Here is a 15,471-nt window from a genome sequence, read left to right as displayed (position 1 = left end):
ACACTGCAGGCTGGTCTCCCCTTGCCACATATGGAAAGACTTGACCCAGGTTGCTTCACAAAGGAGATTAATGGTGATACTAGCAGGTGGAGATACACTGTGGAAAGTTGCATGAGTTATAGTTGACTGTCTGTTCATAACTACTGGGTCCACATCAGATGGGGCAGAAGTGGAAATGTCTGCACATTGCAGCATGGACATCTATGCTCAATGGCCAAAGTTTGGTATGCTGAGAGGGGGCCTGCCTTTGCCATGTGGCAGTTGGCTAAGCATCATCAGGGCATGAAGAACCCTGCTTGTACTATGATACTGTTGTAGTACTGTCATAGGCAGGGATTCAATGGACCATGTCACAGATAACAGGCTTTCATTCTGTGCAGCCAAGGACGCCCTGACCTCAAAATGTCTGTGCTCCTGTCTTTCATGCAGCATGCCAAGCTGGTGTGCATCATGATCTGTGGCATGGGTAAATGCACAGATGTCATATCCATGATGTCGCTGGGGAAGTTCATTTGGCTATGATTCACAGACCTCATTCTGTCCACCATCTGATGTTCCCTCATTTTCAGAATGGCTGGAAAAGTTTTCTTCCACATCTAAGGCTACAGCTGCATAACTGTCATCATCTGGGCTGGACTGTATCAACAGATCTGCCTCCAGTGTGCCAGGGGCTACGCTAGCACAGTGAGACATATCACTTTCCACCTTGGGAACAGGGGATTGGCTAAAGGAGGATAAAGGCAGTGGAAGTGCTAAAAGAAGACACAGATGACATTGGTCAGCAGAATGTGCTTATATCACATGCTGTATATTAATAATGACACATGACACATATATCTCACTGCAGTGTTACAGATAAAACTGACTTCCCATTAGGTATTGTCTGTGTATAGGCCATGGAATCTATAGAACAGGGAGTTGACAATTAGGTTACATATCCAACATATATGACATATGTGAGAAATACAAGCATAACATACACCTGACAAGTCCTTATGGTAAGGTGGCACTGAAGAAGAGGGATGAAATGCAACTGCTGTATTGCAACAAAGTCATAAACACAGCATTCTTGATCACATCTTTCCCAGCATGGACCATTCCAACAGTGATAAAACATACAGTAAGTAGTACATACACAAGCCAGTTGCTTGTGGATGAGATACTGATGTAGGCTGTCCTATGAATGGGTAGAAGGGCACAGTATTAATGGAGGAAAACAACAGGAATAACAGCAATGACACATATGAAAGAGAGGTATTATACCATGACCCCTCATTAATATTCCAAAACGTGCACGCTGATTGGCCAGCGTGCACGTTGTAAATCGACTTATACTAATGGAAAAAGGTCCGGTCGCCCGGACTTTTTCCATTAGTATAAGTCTTTTTTTAAAACACTGTCTCGCTATGTTAAAAGAGTTTAACATAGCGACACAGCTTTAAAATAAGCAACGGAGATCTCCGTTGCTTATTTTAAAGCTGTCTCGCTATGTTAAACCCATTTAACATAGCAAGACAGGTTTAAAAAAAAAAGCAACGGAGAAAGCAAGATCTCCGTTGCTTTTTACTGTTTCGCTATGTTAAATGGGTTTAACATAGCGAGACAGCTTTAAAATAAGCAACGGACATCTCCATTGCTTATTTTAAAGCTGTCTCGCTATGTTAAACCCATTTAACATAGCGAAACAGTAAAAAAGCAACGGAGATCTTGCTTTCTCCGTTGCTTTTGGCCACAGCTCTGATGTACTGCATAGGCATGTGCAGTACATCAGAACTACCGCGGATGCCAGACAGCTGTGGAAGGGCAGCAAAGAGGCATTATACAATGCCATTATTTAAGAAAAGTAATTGTTTCTTTTCTTAAATAATGTCATAGTATAATAGCAATAACCCACGCCTGGGTGTGGGTAATGCGGGGTTTACCCACAGTTGTCTTTGTTTGGTCCCTCAGGCTTCGCCCTCGGGACCAAACCACGCCAACCGTGGGTAAATCCCGCATTACCCACACCCAGGCGTGGGTTATTGCTATAATAACACACCAGTGACACCCTCTGATGTGGTGAGTTTGTGTGTCATAATGCAGATCCTGCAGTGGTAAAGTAAAGACAAAGCCAACACTGTCATGTATGCAGGCAACAGAATAGTCACATGATGACATATACAACACAGTAGCAGGCTCTGCTGATATTCACATTATGTGTGATGAACCTGTTGGCCAGATGTCCCTGTGTAGAAAAACAAGGACTTTAATTTTATGCAACACAGGTCTGCTACACATTGCTGCAACCTATGAACATGTTGTGGTACCATACCTGGTCTGTCTGTATGGGCACCTGTATGGCTTGTGCAACCAGAATATATACCTACAGTTTACAATGTGAAGGAAATATCAGTATAACCGCAAACAACACTGGCATGACATGAGGCTGAGGGAATAACAGGTAATGGTCACAGTAACACTATATGGAGGCACCTGTTTTTTCCTGCCTTTGTGCAGAAGTGGATGGACCTGTGAAAATGAATGCAGACAACATTACATATGTTGGTCGAACTGTTTTGTCTGTACTCCATTTGTATGGCTGTATGTCATTGACACTTATTTTGATTATCATCTCCCTGTGTGAACCCAAGTGCATGACACAATCCTGCTGCTGCTGCTGCAACAAGAAAATGACAATACATGCATATGCATGCAACAGCAATATGTACTAATTTACTCTGTATGCATCAGTGTTATGCAAATTAACACATATGTGCAGCCTGGAACACCAGTTTCTATCCTACCGCTGGGTATGCGGCACTTCCCACTCGCTGTATACAGTGATGCAAGAAACTGTGTGATCTCATCAGAGGGGTGTCAATGGTGGGTCAGCACCAGTGGCATCCATTGAACTCTCATACTGGTGTATCCTGTTGGCTTAGTGGAGGATCATGTCAGACAAGCATTAGGGACAGGCCTCACTGGATCTGTTGTGACCTCACACAGCATTAATCACGTTGGTGAGGTGAGTCCTGACTTCATTCCTCCATACTGTATTTTCTGCTTATCCAGGGTGTCTCTGTCCATACTGGCACAAAGCTTCTATTATAATCTCATTCTCTTGTGAAGAGAAATTGTCATTCCTAGGTCAGTTTGTCATCTGAAAGACAGTTATATGCACATAATAAGATTCATGTGGGGACCCACATATGGAGATGCTTATGTGGACAACTTATGTAACCCTCTGCAGTCCTGTGCAATGCAAAATTCAATGAAACAGTTTCTGTGTCATGTAGTACTGTGACATATAACACCATAAAACAATACATGAATGCATAATACTTGGAACAGCAACATAATCTGTGATATCTGTATTGGCTGTCAGTGGGATTTGGACCCCTTACACTGGATATCAAGGTAATGGAGGTCCAAAAATGACAGCATTGTGCCACAGGGGCCATGAACTCTGAATGCATTTCACAAAATATACTCCACAAAACATATGTGTATAATGGAAATGTGTAATGGCTGTAGCCGTATTGAAATTGCAGCCTAAACATACAACCATTGTAAAACAATCAGTCATATGATATGTTATACATGATGAGCTTATTTCAACACAGTCATTACTGAACCATGAATGCCGTCCACATTAGCAGAGAGTATATGTAAATTACCAATTGAACAACTTACAGAAAGTGTTGGAAAGCTTCAGGATCCTTAAGCAAGCCACAGACAGTGCAGTTCATTTTTGTATCGAGTCAGTAATTATACTACTTGTTTTAAGAAGCCTCACTGAATAAATATCCATAACAGCAATGTGACTACATACTACCAAGCAAAATATGGATAACGACAGACTCTGTAGTTTTCCATACATATACAATAGTGTGTATTGTGTCACCTGCAAAATATAAGGAAAATCCATAAATCTGTCTTTATCTGCTGTTCAGTTGTGTTGTTTACCTCTGTCTGTACAACTGCATGTGGGAAAGTACTACATGCTATAACTACCTGTATGCATACAAGTAAATCTCACACCACTCCAGTAAGTCACAAACATTTTTTTCAGAATGCACACATTTTCCATAAATGCATCAATCTAAAAAAATACACATTTGATAAGAAGTAATGTTAACATTGGTCTATAAGGAGGCAAATATTTCCCAACACAGCAATGCTAGTAGGTGCCAAACTAGCTTAGACGCTACCTATGAGTCTGGTATAACTGAAAATAAGACCCGCTATGTGCATACATCTTTTAAGTCCCATTTGCACCATACATAATTAATGACCTTCATTAAAATTCAAGGTTTTGGAAACCCATTTTCACACGTCTGAGAAAGTCCATGAAATTTGGTGCATTAAGCAGTAGCTCAGCATAACAAGAAGGTGCTCTGCACAAGTAGCCAATAGGTATAGATAAACGGGACCATGTGTAGGCCATTATCTTCCTATGATCTGATAACATGACGCAAGCACCACTTTTAAATATTGATTTTGATACATTTACAGATCATACCTTTGCTACCTGCAAACTGAGTGGGACCTCAGTGAGCACATTTCTGAATTGTGTATTTTTGACTTGGGTATTCGCAGCTTTATCAACATCATCGAGATGGCTACTGTCAGGAGGCTTTGACATTTCTGGGTGCCCCATTGAACCAAGGAGGAGAACACTCAGATGCTGACTGTGTCATATAATCTCATCGTATAAGAGGCAGACCACAGAACTTTGTGATGATCGACATTTGGAACTTGATTGTGAGGGAGCATAGATGATGTATGGGGATCTACCAGATCGGCATACAGGCTTGCAGCCATTATGATGACCTGCATCAGAGGGACCCACAGGAACTTTGTCAGAGGGTCACTGAGATGCATCAACACCTGGTGGATGCAAACAGTAAGTGTCACAATCCAATGTATACTTGGACATTCTTGCATAATTCAGAGATATAGCTGTGTCCCAGATATAGCTGATACATGCCCTTTAAAACCATTAAGTAACTGTTATGACAATTAGCTCATCTGGATAATTAAGAAGACATGGTGACTGTTCTCCTTGTAAGTATCGGTTCTATTCCTATGGGGTTTATTTATTCAGCAATGCACATAGTACTGAACAATGCAGATATATATCTGTTTTCAATATAACAACATCAATTCACATATCCACTATAGTCGTGTATCACTGATGCCTATAGAGCCTAGGTGCTGATGACTACACATTTCTAAGTTATCAGTAATGCTTTAACAATATCACCTAGTCTACCTGTGTATGTGTGAATAATAACTCATAAATAACTAATTTCTCTTAACAAAGTGAACATTCTTGTTAGAGTCCCTTTTGTTTAATGCAAGAAGAATGGTTGTCTAACTAGCTACACATATATTTTCAGTTATAATATTTGATGATAGCTGGTATTTCTATGAATCATGATGGCTTATAAAGTGTATGTGTCTGATGTTTCAGATTTATCCATTATTCACAGAATACATATGCAACATGCAGTACTAGCTTGATCAGAAGAAACATGTGCTGGCTGTTATCTCAGCCTGTAAAGAAACAGGCTAGCATACAAATATCTTGATAGAGTGGGTTCAGAGACTCATAGGGGGAATCTCTCATTAAATTATCTTTGTGTCTTTCACACATTTTCAAAAATGCTGAGCTACAAACCTGCTTATTGATATTAATGGTTATTTTGAGCATGCTTATGAATAACTCAGTTCTTTTCAGATTTCTACAAATATCTCTGTAATCCATAATGTTCTGTCAACAGCACCTCTTTTACTATAGTGTTATGTGTAAATCTTGGAACAAACTAGTATATTTCTGATAAAAAGTTTTGTGGAATATGCTAACATTTGCAAAATGAATTTCATGTATAACTGTCTCATTATTTATTAAATTGACTTCAACAGCCTTCTCATCCTTATATTTGGAGGAAGTCAGATGGCAAGCATACCTGTCAGATGTCCAGATTTTTGCAGAATGTCCTAATTTTTTTGGTTAATATTTTTCATTTGTTCCTCGTAAAATTTGGGGTTTTCTGGCAAATCATTGTGGATTGAAGTCACTAAATAATGACAAATCATTTGAGCTACAGACTTCATACCATTCAGAAAATAAATACTAATACAAAACCTGTTATTCTACCTACTTTGTAATTTTATAAAAGCAATATTTAAAATTTGTACCTATTCTTGTGCCTTTGCCACCTCCCCATTATTTTTAATTTTGCCCAGATTCCTTGCATTTTGAGGTTGAGAGTTATGATGTTCAGACATGCTGCTGGAATGTAGAGCAAGGCGATACACTATATATATATATATATATATATATATATATATATATATATATATATATATATATATATATATATATATATATATGGGTCCCCTTCACTACACCGACATGCCACAAAGCCGACACCCAAAACACCGAGACCAAAAGACCGACGACGCAGATGATCGACAAGGTGAAATCCTGACAGCTGAAACACCGACATGGGCAACGTGTGAGCGCGACTCGGTAAGTGTGCGATAATGATGGATTTAGGGTTAGGGAGCGGACAGGTAAGTGTGCGATAGTGAAGAATTTAGGGTTAGGGTGCGGGAAAGGTGAGTGTGAGGTAATGTCGGACTTAGGGTTAGGATGCGGGTAAGGTAAGTGTGTGATAGTGACGGACTGTAGTTTTAGGGGCGGGTTAAGTGAGTTAGGGTTAGGGTGCGGGTAGGGTGAGTGTGCGATAGTGACGGTCTTTATGTTTAAGGGTGGGTTAAGTGAGTTAGGGTTAGGGTGCAGGTAGGGTAAGTGTGCGATAGTGACGGACTTTAGGTTTAGGGGTGGGTTAAGCGAGTTAGGGTTAGAGTGCGGGTAGGGTAAGTGTGTGGTAGTGTCAGACCTTAGGGTTAGGGTTTGGGTTAAGGTTAGTGCATATATAGTTGTGTGTAATGTGTAGTTTACGTTTTGTGTGTCAGTGTTTTGGGTGTCGGAGTTATGGTGTTCAGTTTTGTGAGTTGTCGGTATTGTGTGTTTTCGGTCTTTTGGTCTCGGTGTTTTTGGTGTCGGCTTTGTGGCGTGTCTAGTTTTTTTTTTTTACATAAGCACAGTGCTTATCTGCTGATTTATATAAGTTTCACCCAATAAAGGTTTTTTGTTTTACTACTAAGAAGTGAAGCTACTTTTAATCGCAACAAGATTTGTTGTTTTGGTATGAAGAACTTGAAAAAGTGAAGAAATTTTGATTGCAACAACAGTTTTTACTACTGTTTGTTTTTTAATTTACAAATATTTCTTACTACTGTTGCTTGGTGTTTCAGCTTAGCTTGAATAGCTCAGTACACTATTCTTTCATATTTTTTCCCTAATAATAGTTGGTATTGTCCCTGGTACTACTGAACATTGCCCAATTAAAGTATAGTGTTGGAAATATAACAGAAAACAAATCACTACACAATAACCTGAAATCCATATTTTTACAGAGGAACATTATTTTTCTCACTTCAGCTATGAAGCTGTCATGATTTGTATGACCCACATCATCATTACCTTCCATTTACAATACAATATTGTATATTTTCTTTTAATGAAGTATATTTTCTGGCATGTGGCTGATATCCATCAGTGTATATCAATTCAGACATGTAACAGTAATATATTATCTGTTTATTCTAGAGATTATGTTCTTAATTCCCCTCAGCATAGAATCCCCTTTGATCAAAATTCGATGATTCTTTTGTAACACCACTGGGGGGGGGGGGCGCAGGAGAGTGGCTTACACTGGCATCATAGGGTATGATTCTAATTGTCTACACACCCCACCTATAGTGCATCTATGCCTCTTCCAGCCTTGTGCAAAGGGATGAATGTTTCAGTCCTCCATTTGTGTGGCATGATCCTGTGCAGAAGCTATAGTCAAATAGCGACACTGCAAATCTGGGGTAGTTTAGGATTCACAGTTTATAGACAGATAATTTAAAGTTCCCCATGAGTATCATATTTGGTTGAATGATAAGTGTATCTAATAACTGTAAGTATGAACTATGCATTTCATGGGACATAGTGACCTATAGCTTGCTAGTTTATGGTATCTGATTTTGTCTGCGGTAATTTGGACATGGAGGAACTCCAGTGTGTCATCCCACTTAATCATCCTTGAGGCATGCTTATTATTGATGTAGATTGAGAAACCTCCACCTTTAGTCCCCGTCTGTGCAATTGCTGGTCTAAATGTGTGGAAGGCACAAAATATTGAAACAATAAGATGCAAAATAAGTCTGATGTACTACGTATAGCTAAGGAAGAAGAAGGGGATAAGGAAACAGTTGAAAAAATTGAACATGAGAAAGTAAAATACCTTTGGGGAAGTTTGAGGAAGAGAAAAATAAAAATAAAAGTTGTTGGTAGGAAATGAGATGTGTTCAATCATAAACATTAAGATAAGAAAGAGAGGAAGTAAAAAAAATAATGAAGATAATAGTAGTTATACCAGGAAGACTAGTTGTAAGTGATATAAGAAAAGAGAATACAAAAAAAAATCAAAAAATTTGAATATGCTTGAAGTTGAAGTTGAAAGGGGAGTAAAAAGGTAAATGATTTTAAGTGAAATTTATAGGAAAAAATAGAGGAAAAAGTTAAGTTATTAATGTTTGGACAATTTTAATGAAAAGAAAGACATTTCTCCATGGTTAGGAAGACAGGTTAAAGTAAGAGAAGGAAAAGTAGATGCAGTTTATGATGATAAAGGTGTTACTGTACCACAGAAGAAATTATGAAAACAAATGATAATTTTGTTTATGACATATATAAAAAAGAAGATGTGCCTGATGAAATTTACAAAGTTATGAAAATAATAGATGAGGTAAAAAAGTTAAACAAATTAAAAAAAAAAAAAAAAAATAAGGAAAAAAAAACACCAGTTCAAAAAAATGTTAGGGGCTGCCATTGCTATTATAAGCCAACATGTGCAAGATGCTGTGGGTGGTGCCATTGCAAATGCTGCTGAACAACCCACAGTGAGGAGATGGAGAAGAGTGTACAGACCCAGGTTAACCTACCAGGGGCTACATGAGCTGGAGATAGTGGAGTGCTATGGAGTGGACAGAGACCTCCTGCAGCAAATTGCTGAGCTGTGCAGGCCACGCCTCACACACAGAACCAACGGAGGGGGACCCATCCCAGTGGAAACCAAGGTATGTGTTGGCCTAAGAATACTAGCAACAGGTACCTTCCAGAGACCAACTGGTGATATGATGGGGGTTTCACAGGCATCAGCATCCAGGGTACTGCATCAGTTCCTGAATGCCATGTCAGCACATGTCGGTGATCATGTATATTTTCTCAATTCCCGTGAGGCATTGGCCAGCAATATGCATCTTTTCCAGCAAATAGTGGAATACCCTGAGGTAGTGGGTGCAATAGACTGCACGCACATACCCATCAAAGCACCAGCCGGTGAGCGGGGTAGGGCCTACATCAACTGCAAGGGCTTCCCCTCCGTCAACTGCCAGGTCGTGTGCAATGCCCAAGGCGAAATACTGAATGTGTGTGCTGGCTGCCCTGGAAGCTACCACGATTCCCATATCTGGCATCTGACACAGCTTTACCAGACATTTGCCAATGGGGATATCCCTGACGGTCACCTAGTGGGGGATGTTGGATATGCACTGGAGCCGTGGCTGATGACACCCATCAGAAATGCACACACATCTGAACAAGAACTCCATAATGAGGCACACGCACAAACACAAAATGTAATCGAGCGTGTGTTTGGGATGCTCAAGTCATGGTTCCAGTGCCTGGACACATCTGGTGGGGCCTTGCAGTACTCACCAACTACATGTACCCAAATTGTCATGGTATGTGCCATGCTACACAGTATGATCCTGCAAAAACAGCTGCAGCAGGAACAGCATGGGGCAGGGCCAAACTGCCCCCCTCCATTGCCAAGGCCATCACAGGCAGAGCGTGACTTGGAGGAGGAACAACCTGAGCCTGCCCCAGTAGGCAGAAGGAGGCATGCCCAGTATGCCTTGGCCTTGACAAAGAGGCAACGCATAGCACATACACTGGCTCAGTAGGAACCCTGGAAATGATACCTCTCTCTGACTCGCACATAAAATAAAAGGATGCCTAACTTGACACTACCTGTTTTCAAACATGTATAGGGAGTGTACCATGTGCATCCGGCATAGGCAGCCCTGCAGCACCACCTGAGGCATGATTGCCATGTTTTAAGAAATATAAAGCAGTGCTAATCAGCTTTTACCACTATTTAGTATATGTAAACAAAATTGCCCGTGCTAACTAGCGCAACATTGGGCAACGTTGAGTAATGTTGGGCAAGGTCTGGCAAAGTCGGTCAAAGTTGAGCAAAGTCAGGTAAAAATGCTCATATTTGCTTTACTGTTCCTTAAGCAGTCTGGTCTGCCCAGCATGAAAATAAAAAGCAGTGACAGGGCTCGAACCCAGGATACTGTGCACTATAGTCACAGTACTGAACCGCTAAGCCATGACAGCATTTCACTGGCACAGACACAGCAGGACAATTGTACACTAATGCAAACACAAAGAAATGCTGTATCATGCCCCTAAAGAGGCATATGGGTAACTTCCCTCACAGGCCTATGCAGACAGAGAACAGCAGGCCAGGCGGTGTGATGTGGGTTGGGTAGGCTATGAAGTCGCAATCTAATATACGTGACATTGGACGCTAAGATCTGTAGTACAATAGTATGCCTCAAGCCAGTACGATAGGCAACAGTACAGACTGAAATGGTGTACCTTACATAGCAGTGCAGGCCTAGCAAATGTGTATAAGTGTCAGGTGAACCCCTCATCTTATGTACACCCACAGTAACAATCAGGTGTGCCCCCGGGTAGAAATGTGCAAAGCATAGCTGTCTCCCCTGTATGTAGAAATGTTGATAAGTCTATGCAAAGTGCCTCATGGAAGCCCTGCAGGCACAGCATGATCCCTGTTGATTTATGACACAAAGGTGAGCCCTGCAGTAAAAATACAACTTGATTTTCCACACACATATAGTATAAATGTATATACCGGACGTGCTCACACACTTTAACAAATGTAGTGGATGTCAGTCAGCAACATACTGAAAGGTCATACTGGGCATGCTCACACACTTAAATAAACAAAGCAAATATCAGGCAACAACATACTGAAAGGTCATACTGGGCATGCTCACACACTTAGGCCATGTCTGAGTACAGCAGTGGGCCACACATATCTGTCAGTTGCATGTTTTACCCCTGGAACCTGTCACTATTTACCAATCCTGCCTTGTGCACACAGTTATATGAAAACAGACACATATAATATATTGGAACCCTAACATAATCAAACTATGTACCACAAGTACTTAAGTTGTTCACAGAAAGTGAAAAAGCAAAGAAGATCAATAAACCTGCAATCAGTATCATCAATAAACAATGTGCACTCCAAACATTATCCAATCCATGTTCTGTCAAAATAATCTGTGAAGGAGTCCATAGAGAACCATGACGCTTCCTTCTGCTATGTCATAAATAGCAATGTACACTCATATATGTCCTGAGTCAGTGCAAACTGTAAATGACTGACATTGCCAACATCCTGTCAGACAGGCTCATACATACATACCCCCCTCTCACTAACAAAAGGCCCCATCATCATACCTGGAGTTTGTGAAAGCACAGATATCACATATAGAATGGGTAAACAGCTCCTTCCAAACCTGAAAACACGGCGTCTATGGGATTACATTGTTTCCCTAGCTGTGTCATAAGTGAACTCCAGAACAAACAGACCCTGCACCTGAACAGTCTGTTGAGCCTCACCCTCTGTACAGGATATGAAACTGTTGAATGGGTTACAGCAACGTTTGGCACACTCCACAAGTGGTAGTGCACAACAGACCATGGGAACTATTGTCTTATAAGCCTATTAAGCCTTATCTGCAAAGCCATGGTGTCCATCATGATGGACCTCATAAACAGAGGTATTGGGATCCTACGAACACCCAACCCTAGCCATATTGGTTTGTTCAGGGGCAGATCATGGTTCCCAAACCTGCTAAACTGTTTTCAAAGCAGTCATCCAGGACATACAGCAATGAAATGAGCTACACATGTCCCACATAGACCTTGTAAAGTCCGTTGCAAACATCCCAGACACATGTCATATCCACAATATCAACAACCCGTGCATAAATATGTATGTCATCTGATGGCTTGCCAAATGGGGCACAGATAGATCCCACAAGATAAGAAATGTGGTCACCTGTTCAAGCTGGTAACAACTACTGTCCCCCATGTCTCAGTTATGAGACCCCACCTGTCTGGTGTATGCTCTTCAGATATACAGTCAAACACACAAGGGCTATGTTTAGCAAAGGTTGTGGCTGACTGCGCAAATGTTGTCATACCCAATGTTTGGGACAACAGAGGCATCCTTATAAAGTTTCACAGTCAGACAGGTGTGGTGACAGGATTATGGCCCCGAGCTACAGTCATACAAATACCACATAGGTGCCAACACCATAAATATGGAGTTGATATGGACACATTTGGATAGTCTTCTCCACTTCCAGAAACACATTCACAAAGTGGTTAGAAATACATGCTATGTGTTCCGACAAACTGCCAAAGTCTTTGCGTGTAGGTCAAAAGAGGTTCCCTGTGCCCATCAGTCATCAGACCTGTATGAGAGCACCACATCAGAGTTGCAATGCATCTGACTATGCACCTTCAGCAGTTGGAGAGAGCACTGAAGTACCTCAACAAGAGGATTACTGGCCTCAAACAGTTGCCCCATGCAACGTGACTGAATTTAACTCAATCTGTACTCTGTTGCATACTGTCTACTCATGAGATCTCTGCCCAACAGACAGGTCCATGTCCAATGCAGAACTGATGTACATGCGCTATCTGTAATAAACCAAAGCTCACTGTACCACATGCTCTAGGGATATCATCATCACAACATTAAATAGAACATGTTGGAGGGATACAGTACTACCTCACAGAATGTCCCTTGCTTTGGAACATGCTCCCAACCAACAGTAGGCTGAGTCCCTCACTGACACTCTTCCAGAGGAGCCTTGATGAGTGTATGTGAAACTGAAGTGTCACACCAGGCAGCACTTCATCACCTCTACTACACAGAGGCCTAGGGAACTAACACCATGGGTGGAGATAGCTGCACACTCTGGCCATACTAATATATGCCTTTAGGCAGATAGTCCATTACCTCCCTATGTACCTATATATGTAGGGGGAACACAGTATAATAAGGCAAAGATGGATGTGCACAGATGTGTGTAAGAGGGTGACCATCAACGCCTCTTCTGCTATGTACCTCACAAGACATCTACAACAACTGGAAAGCCTGCAGAAATACCTCACAAGGAGTATTGGTGGCCTGACATACATGCCATACACAGACCGTCTGTAAATGCTCCAGCTGTACTGTCTTGCATATTGCCTACTCAGAGGTGATCTCTGCATAACATACAAAACTATGTCAAACACAGAGATGTTGGACATGTCCCAAGTAAAACACTCACAATCCCTCTGATCCTCGGACCCAAAACCCAGAGTGAAATACAGAAAGAAGGGGTGTATCCATTTACCTTATGGATACACACACCTCCAGGTCAGTGGCACAGCATGAGGCCTCGGAGACCATGCAAGTGCAAGTCACATTGGGCAAAGCTGCTTATCACATTGTAGGCTGCTACAGATCACCTACCATGTCTCAGGAACCTCACTCAGTATTCCTGAGAACAGTGGAAAATATAAAGGTCCTACCAAACAGCATTATATGAGGGGATTACAACTACCCAAACATTGACCAAGATAATTACTGGTGTACAATGTCCATTGCCCAATGCTTCCTAGAGTGTAAACACTCAAACGGCCTGGAACAGCTGGCCACCATGGCTACTAGAGGTGACAACGTACTGGACTGGAGCATCACCAACATGGGGTACCAGTGTTCCACAACAGAGATAAACCCCTTGCTGGTAATATAACATCATAAAGTAATCACAGTGGACATCCACATACCCCCCAGTCAAGGAAACCACTGTGAAGACATTTTCAAAAGCAAACTGCACACTTCTCAAGACCAAAGTGGAAAGTTCCAAAGCCCCCTTGCTATAGGATAATGCTATACAATCTGCCGAATCATTTACAAGTGCATTCTATGAGCATCTACAGGGATGCATGGATCGAGACATCCCAAATAAAACCAAGACACACTCCTCCAAACATAAGAAACCAATCTGGTGGTTGTCGCCCATAAAAAAGCTATACAACAGAAGGAGGAAACGAACACATGTTAGAGCAAACTTCACAAAAGGAAAAGCATCACTGATCATTATTAGGAAGAAACAATGATCGCTCATAAAATAATCCAAGTACAGTTTCTAAAGACAAATTGCCAAGGAATGTAAGAATAACAACCACAAAGCCTTCGTTAGCTATACCAAACATTTAGGTGGCAACTCTCAAATATGCTGTCAGCTACTGCTAAATGGCAAAAAATACACTGAACCAACTGTCATTGCCCACTTCCTGGTGGAAAGTTCAGTGCAAACCCCCCCCATCACCCCCAAAAGGGACTGTGTCCATCCCAGAAGAATGCAGAGCCCCAGACTTCATGGACATGCAGGTAAAAACAGCCCTCTCCAAAGCTAAGAACACAGCATCAGTGGGACTGGATGGTGTCCCAGGCTGCATCTTACACCAGCCCCAAAAGGAACTACACCCTCACCTACATTCACTGTCCAGACTCAACCTTACCACAGGCTATGTACCCAAAGAATGGCATACAGCAACAGTCATCCAGCTCCACAAAGGGGGTGCCTCAACAGAACCTGGAATCTATTGCCCTATAGGCCTACTCAGCCTGGTCTGCAAAGCTATGGAGCAAATTAACATGGAACCCATAAACAGAGACATTGGGAACCTCCAGACACTGGACTCTACCCAACTTGGCTTTGTTAAAGGCAGATCCTGCCTCCTAAACCTAGTTGACTTCTTTGAAACAGTTACCAAGGACATAGATGGAGGTGAAAGTAGTCCACACAGCCCACCTGGGCCTCACTAAGGCCTTTCAACATCATTTCCCACTCTGGCATCATTGACAAGCTTTCCAGCTTGAACATTAACAGCTATGTCACAGGATGGGTGGCCAACTGGCTCACAGATCAAACACACATGTTCAGAGTTGCGGGTGCCATGTCCGACTCTAAACCAGTCACAAATGGCATCCCACAGGTCTTGGTCCTGGGACCCCACCTGTTCAGTAGATACTGCTCAGAGGTACAGGCAAGCATGGGAGGAGTATGGCTGAACAAGTTTGCAGATGACTGCTAACTGTGGTCCATAATCGACTCTACAGCTGACACAGACATCTTCCTGAAGGGTCTTACAGAGACAGATACCTGGTGTCAAAACAATGCCCTCAAGCAGAATGCCAA

Source organism: Protopterus annectens, chromosome 5.part0 (genome assembly GCF_019279795.1).
Source record: "Protopterus annectens isolate FY-2018-M chromosome 5.part0, PAN1.0, whole genome shotgun sequence".
In the NCBI taxonomy this organism is placed as follows: Eukaryota; Metazoa; Chordata; order Ceratodontiformes; family Protopteridae; genus Protopterus; species Protopterus annectens.
This window is presented reverse-complemented; position numbering follows the sequence as displayed.